General features: G+C 47.0%; 1 long non-coding RNA gene across 1 annotated transcript; it reads left to right on the top strand.

Annotated features, from left to right (window-relative positions):
- Positions 1-252: 252 nt before the first annotated feature.
- LOC118172235 lies at positions 253-4391 on the top strand. Its single transcript, XR_004753598.1, has 3 exons — positions 253-349; positions 1419-1491; positions 3909-4391. It is a non-coding gene; the product is annotated as an uncharacterized LOC118172235 (long non-coding RNA).
- Positions 4392-7102: the final 2711 nt, after the last annotated feature.

Here is a 7102-nt window from a genome sequence, read left to right as displayed (position 1 = left end):
GATGACAAATTGAAATCTGAAAAGATGAAGAAGTCTGTGTTTTCAAGGGTTTTTAGTGCAAAAATGTACACACACGTGGCTTGGGAGCAGCAACGTGAAAAGGGCTGTTTCTCGGAGAATGTATTTTCTGTATTCCTCATTCTACTTTATGGCCTTTGCTATTCATTTTTCAGTTTTACTGATGTTTTATAAGTTAGAAAACCGTGCTTTAACACTGTTCTCCTATTTCATTTTTTTTTTATTGGATTGAAAAGAATTTGAAATCGACCTCAGAGGCAGCCAGAGGCGAGTGAAGTCGATGGAGCTGCTGCCAAAAAAGAGGCCTGCGACTGAAGCCAGCGTGGGTGAGGTTAGGATAGTGTTTATTTTTGGAAAATCCAAATTATAATTAAGAACAACCCTCCAGTTCTGATTCTGCATTTATACTCGAAAATACTCTGCAGGAGAGTATTTGATGCAACGCACAGTCACTGGCAGCAGTGCAGCTGACACCGATACTCTAAATACTCTTAATGCTCTCTTTTCATGCACAGACATATACTTCACTGCTTACTCCTTAGCCAAAAGCGAGTGAAAAGGTGTTTCTTCAAACTACCCCACTAATGGGAAATCGTGCAAGCGTGTCATAGGAAAAAACCCAAATGACTGAAAATATGCAGCCTTTCACCAGCAGTTACAGCAGGCCCTTACATCCTTTCCTCCCTGCCTGTATTTCTACACACGACGTTCTGTCTGAGCTCTGTCGTTTTCCTTATGTTTTGTCTTTTTTTCAGTGACAAATGATGCTTAAAATACCACAGAGTAAGCATCAGAGTCATAGCTACTCACTTCTAATGCTTGCTGTGTATTTCATTTGCGATTTATGGTGATGAAAATGAGTTTTAAATTTCCTGAATAGCTGACAAGGTAATGATAGCAAGTCATCAATGAGTTTTATTTTTTTTAAGTATGGACATCAGCCACCTCCCTTTTCTCTTTGTGTACGTGTCTGCCCTGCCTTTCCAGGGCACAATATTTTGTCTCTGATGCCTGCTGCAAGTGGCACACAGTGGAGCCCTATTGCTCCACAGAGACTGTGCCATGAAAAAATAAATACTGAAACCCAAACTGTCCCAGCAGGTAAACACTGCTCGTCTCCCCTACATAAAGCAGCCAGCGTTGCACGTTGGCAGCCCTCCCCTCTGGGCTTCAGCTCCTCAAAGGTCTCGGGGAAGGAACCTGTGTAGGGGGCCGGGGTTGCCTGTCCTCCTGGGGCTATCCAGAGGGGCTGGAGAGTGCCCACCACCCATGTGGCCACGGGTCGGGGCAGCTACCAGCCAAAGTGGCTTCCACTGCCTCATTATGCTTCCGTCGGTGTAGCTTCTGCCTGTGCTAGGTGGGCGTTCACCTCCTGTTCCCCCCACCCTTTTGTTCTCTAGTTAATCTAAGCCTGGATTTATGGCAGCGGAGATGGCACGTGGCCTGCGACGTCCACACTACTGCTCTGCAAAGGTGAGTGCTGTTATCTCACGTGGAAGAGGGGAAGAAATGCGGAGTCACCAGCTGGGACCGCGAGCCTACGTCGTCCTCGAGGTGGGGGCTGGTGGGGCACCCTGGCCAGCGGGTGAGCGTGGCACCAGGGCAGCGAGCTCCGCCACGGCCGGGCCAGAGGTGAGCGCTCTGCTCTCCTGCCCACATCCTGCTGTCCGTATTCACCCGCAGCGCGGCTGCTTTCCTCTTGTTTCATTCACCTTGCCTTTGCCTGTTTTTCCCCTTGTAACTACACTACTGAAAACATATTCCCCACCTCAGAGAAGCACAAGGGAGCCTCTGGCTTTCTGTTTAGCACAGGCTGCAGCTTCTCCGCACGCTGCAGCAGCTCAGATATTTTGTGAACCAATTTTGGGTTAGGGCTTGGCTGGGCAATGCGTGTATGAGGCATTGATTGACACCTGCGGTACCTCTGCTTCTTGAGTAATTATGCGTAAAAAGCCCGTGCTTCGGTTCAGATGCCACCTGTAAATCTTTCCTTTAACGCCGGGGATGAAAGGCAGGTGTGCCCACGAGGTCGGGAGGGTCCAGTTTGCGTAAGCAGCGCCGCCTAATCCCCGCTAAAGCCCTGCGAGCACCGGGGAGCCCCTGTTGTCCGAGGGCTCGGAGCTGCTGCCAGGTACAGCTTGGGGGCACCTCTCATGTAGATGGAGGCGGCTGTTATCGGAGCGGGAGGTGCCGCAGCGCAAACAAGCACCACGGCTGGAAAGCTGCAGAGGGGAAGAGAGATGCCAGCAGCCGCGGGGTGCGAGGCAAGTGGCCAAGGGGGTGGCCCCACGGGGTGCTGGGTGCCTGGTGCTGGGGCAGGGCTCTGCAGCGAGGGCCCTGTGTCCTGCCTCATAAACCCAGAAGTCTGATAGCAACCTGGGGATTAAGATTCAGAGGTAGACCAGAGCCAGGGAGAAAAGGGACTCTGCACCACTTGTGCCTTCACGAGTCGAGGCTGTGCTGGGGTGTCTGGAGGGCACTGCCCTGAGCTGGGGCAGTCCCCACAATGCTGTAGCATGCAGCAGCCTCCTAGGACAGCCCAGTGCCTGTATCCTCTCCCCAGCTCCCCCTCCGTCCCTCTCACAAGCGATGTACCTCTTTGTTTAAAGGGAAAGAAAAAAGACTGCAGGTCTTGAGGTGATGTGTTTCATTTGCCGAGTGCAAAGCTGAAAGCACTAGGTATGCAGGGCGAAGGACTCGGTGAAGCAGTTGAGGAAGGGCTTTAAATGCAGCACGTGTTTGTTGCTGGGGCTTTATTGCTGACAGCCCATGATGGCTTGCTATTGGCTCTGGGCAGTGGAAAAAAAGTCTCAATGGCTGCAAACAAACAGGGGCAAAGCCCTCTCCCTTTCTTAAAGATCTTCAGATCAAGGCCATGGTTGTGACTAGGGCCCTGTTTTCTACAACGTGATCCCTGTGTGCAAATCCCACATGGAGCAGATGCCAGAACTGCAGCACTTATTTGGCATTTCAGTTAAGAAGGAAAACAAATGTGTTCTGTACTCATCTTTTCTCTTTTAAGCAAAAACAATCAACTTTGAAACAAGGGCTTTGATTGCTGTATGTCTGACACCACCAGTACATCGATGTGATTCTATAGCGTGGTGGGCTCACTGCTGACTTGCACTGATGTCAGCAGAACAATCAGGCTCTGTGCTGGGGAGGCAGCAAAGCTGCTTATGTTTCGTGCAAAGAAAAACTCAGTTAAGAACTTAAAGGGAAAATAAGTTAACCAAGAAATTCAGAAGGAGCCAAAAGCAATATAAGCAAAGATAGTGCAACAATGTTCTAACTGTCCTGCTAGTTTTTTTTAAAAAATAGCTGAATTAAATAAACACTGACTTCACTATAAACACATACCACGATCTCTTTTATTTTCAAGTTTTAATTGACATCCAAATGTAAGCAATTTAAGAACTTACTGCAAGTTTTCTTCAGTATACATGCTGTACTTTATTGCCTGTGAGATCCTTGCATGAATGTCAACTTTCCTTCCACTTCAAATGATGTTATGCAACATGAGAATAAATCAACTAAGGATTACAATTACAGTTTAACTAGTGTAAAAGGGGCAAAGAAAGCACTACCCAATATAGCCCAAGCTGAAATCCTAGCTCCCTCTGCATGAAGGGGAGTTGACCTTTGTATGTGGGCCATGGATTTGACCACCGATAACATTTGCCAGGCACAGATGTATTTGTTACCCCACAAAGTAGAATCAAGCCTGCCCAGCGTTTCATGGCCCCCCCCCCCCCCCCCCCTTTTTTTCTGTAGTTGCTATTATACTCTCAATTTCCAGAGACTGTTAGACTCCTGGAAAGATTACTATAAACCAAAAGAAGTTTACAAACGTTACGCTTGGGGTGATGTAGGCTTGCTCTTTATCACAGAAGGTCCGGGACACTGAGAGAATGCAGCTGGGAACTGACACAAGCAACCCTGCCAAGGAGCAAGGTAAACCACTGAGCTCATCACCACGAGCTATACAGCTACAGGAAAGCAGATAATGAGTGGAATTTGGGGGAATCTAAAACAGGAAAAAAAAAATCCCCAAATTGGGAGCCAGTGAAACCTAAATGTGGGTAATTTTCATACGTCTATACTGCAAAACAAGTCCTGATGACTCTATGTGCAACCCTTTCTGTTTGATGCCATTTCTATTCAGTCTTCACTATTAACACAGTATATGTCACTGAATGGCCATGAATATATTAGAAGGACTCTAGCTAATAACTACACACCTACCACTTTTAGAACCCGGCCATGGCAGTTTTGCAATAGCTCTGGCATTTACCTAATAAACCCCAACTCATTGTCTACTTTGGTAAATACTACGCAGCTTCTCTAGTAAACCACGCGTGCGGTACATTAAATATTGCTCTGCATTTAACAGCGTGCTACTTCCCTGTCCTACTCTCTCGTAAGCCTAATAGGAGCTGTGGTATTAATTTAGCCTGGGTGGAACCGTAGGCTGGACTCGTTGTTCCAGCAAGGTAATTGCTTCACTATGTAAAGGACTTATGCTTTTCATTTACAATGCACATAGGAAGTCATCTGTAATTTCAGTATCCTCACCAGTGTAGCTGAAGTAATTCTTCTGTTGTGAATGTGCTCACTGTGTTCTCTCACAGGTGGAGGAGCAGCTCTGTTGGCATGGTGAGGCGTACCACCTTCAGGCGGTATTTTAAAGGGATGCTGGCTCTGCTCCACCTGTGCCCATCAGGTTTCCTGTGAAATGGGTACCGATTTGATGGAGGATGCGTCCAGCAGCAAGCCATCATCCTGCTGGGGAGGATGAGCACTGCCTGAGCCTGGACGCGTCCACAAGCCTGCCTGGCAGATGGTGAACGAGCTGGCAAGTCGTCAGAGAGCTGTGCAGAGAAACTTGCCAAAAGGTGGTTCTGGTACAAGCTCCAGATGAGCCGCCTTCAGCAGCGGAGACGTGCGAGGGCAAAGGGTGTGAACGTGAGTCCTGGTGGAGAGGAGACCTGCCTGAGCCGGAGAAGCGGGCTGGGAAGTGCCAGCTCTTGGGGCAGGGTGGTAAGCCACGAGCGGGGAGCAGCCCTGCCAGCTGCTGCGCTGTGAGAGGGAAAGTAAACAGGGCTGGCAGAGGCATCAGAGGCTGAACTTCGTGAACTCCTACCCGGTGGAGCTACACCAACAATTAACTCAGTGCAATTACTTGCGCAGGGGTTCACTGGAAATTATTGCAAGATGGATCAAGCCATTAGCAATGGAAAATACAGCATTGCAAAACTCCAAACGCTTCCTTCCAAGTGTTATTCACCCACTTTCTGCTGAAATTAACAGAAATAATATAAATAGGGTGCTTGGATTCCTGCCGGATCGCTGAAACAAGCGGCTGAGGCATAGCCTCTGGATGTACCTGCTCAAGAGTAAACTGTCAGTGCTGAGTGGCGAGAGGTGACTTAGGCTGGAAACAGTTCTCATGCTTCTGCTTTCCCCCAGACCTCTGCGGCTGACAACATTTTGCTGTTTCTCTTGGCAAATATATTTCTCTAGCTTCTGTATGGGAATGTTGGGGCTTGCTGCTGCTACAGACACTTCAGCTTTACTATGGAAACCTATACATTTCTGATTCATGTTTCCATCAAGTTTAGTCCTGGGTAAACATTGTGTAACGTTAGCATTCATCAGTGAACTTGCACAATCCCCTTGAAAAAATATTAAAGAGAAATAGTGTTTCCAGTCTAGAATGAATATTACAGCCAAAGAAAAGTTCTTTTATGTAAAACAGAATTTCCCCCTTTCAGCAATTAATGATCTATTCACAAGTATGTGGTTTACTTTTCAGTGCATTACTGCATGATTCGTGAAGTGCTGATGCACTGAAGGTTAACTGCTGCACTCCTTCTGAGGAGCTGCCTGCCTGCGCTGACATTTACATAGAACTTGGCCTTTTTGTAACGCAGGACCTTTACGTGCCTTTATCTTCCTACTCGTGTGTTTCCGTTCCCATCAGTCACCCCTTCAGAGAGACAGCCGCATTCGTTCTGAGCTTGAATCTAATTATGCATCACGGAGCAGTTACTGAACAAGCATGTGAGGTTTATGAAACATCATTTTAGGAGGTGCTCCAAACAGAGAAGAGATCGGTCTCTGTTTCCAAAGGGGATTATGGAAAAGCAGGCTTACTTTCAGCTCGCAAAAAAAGACCAAACTGTTGGACCTTGCTCTCTGCAACGGCGGCAGCAGAGATCCCATCCCCAGCAGTGCTGAGCACCTGCCACTGCTGCCGGAAAAGCAGAGGAGGCACGGGGCATCCCGGGGGATCAAGGAACTGGAGGAGCAGCACAGGACAGGGATTACTTCCAACTAAAGGAATCTGCTGTCTGTGAGCAAGGTCTAGCAGCAAAGTGTGGAGTCCAGGAAATGATTTCTGGCCAGGAGTATAAGCTTTCCTTTTGAGAGGAGTGCAGTTATTGCTCCGTTGTTCTCATAGTTCCCTCCTAACTTAGCCTTGGCTGTGTCTCCAGTGAGAAAATCCTGCTGGGAAAATAAAGGAATTTAAGAGCATGGGCGAAAAAATAATCAGAAGTCATATAAATCATTTCAATAAGTTAATTTAAGAGATAGGAACATGATAATAGCTATATAGTTTTGCTTTAAAAGGGCCTATTGGTAGTGAAATTAAGCAGTGGAGGTTTTTGGTAGGAACTATGTGAAAATATAAATCTCTGTATGTTAGCAAACGCCAGGGTCTAACAGCAGAGCACCCACTGATTTACATTTTCTTGTTTACTTTCTTCAAAATATTTAACACCAGGCCAGTGATCTGTGTTTCGAAGAAAGACAACCAAAATTCTCTTGTTCCTACCCTGGCATAGAGCCTGATTTTCAGTCACGGGGCAGGTTTCCTGTGAAACTAACTCCATGGACTCGATGGAAGCATTCATACCAGGGAGAGCAGAAAATCAAGCCCATAGGTGAACGTTTTCAAAACATCTAAAATTAGGTGCCTATTTCCATAATTAGGAATTTCAGTAGAGGTGAGCAGGATTTTAAAAATGCTATGGATTCTGCCAAAGTCAATGGGATGTGAAGATTATTTTTCCTTTTAAAA

This window comes from Oxyura jamaicensis, chromosome 10 (genome assembly GCF_011077185.1).
Source record: "Oxyura jamaicensis isolate SHBP4307 breed ruddy duck chromosome 10, BPBGC_Ojam_1.0, whole genome shotgun sequence".
Taxonomy (NCBI): Eukaryota; Metazoa; Chordata; class Aves; order Anseriformes; family Anatidae; genus Oxyura; species Oxyura jamaicensis.
Note: the sequence above shows the minus strand (reverse complement) of the source record. Positions and strands in the feature narration are given on the sequence as shown.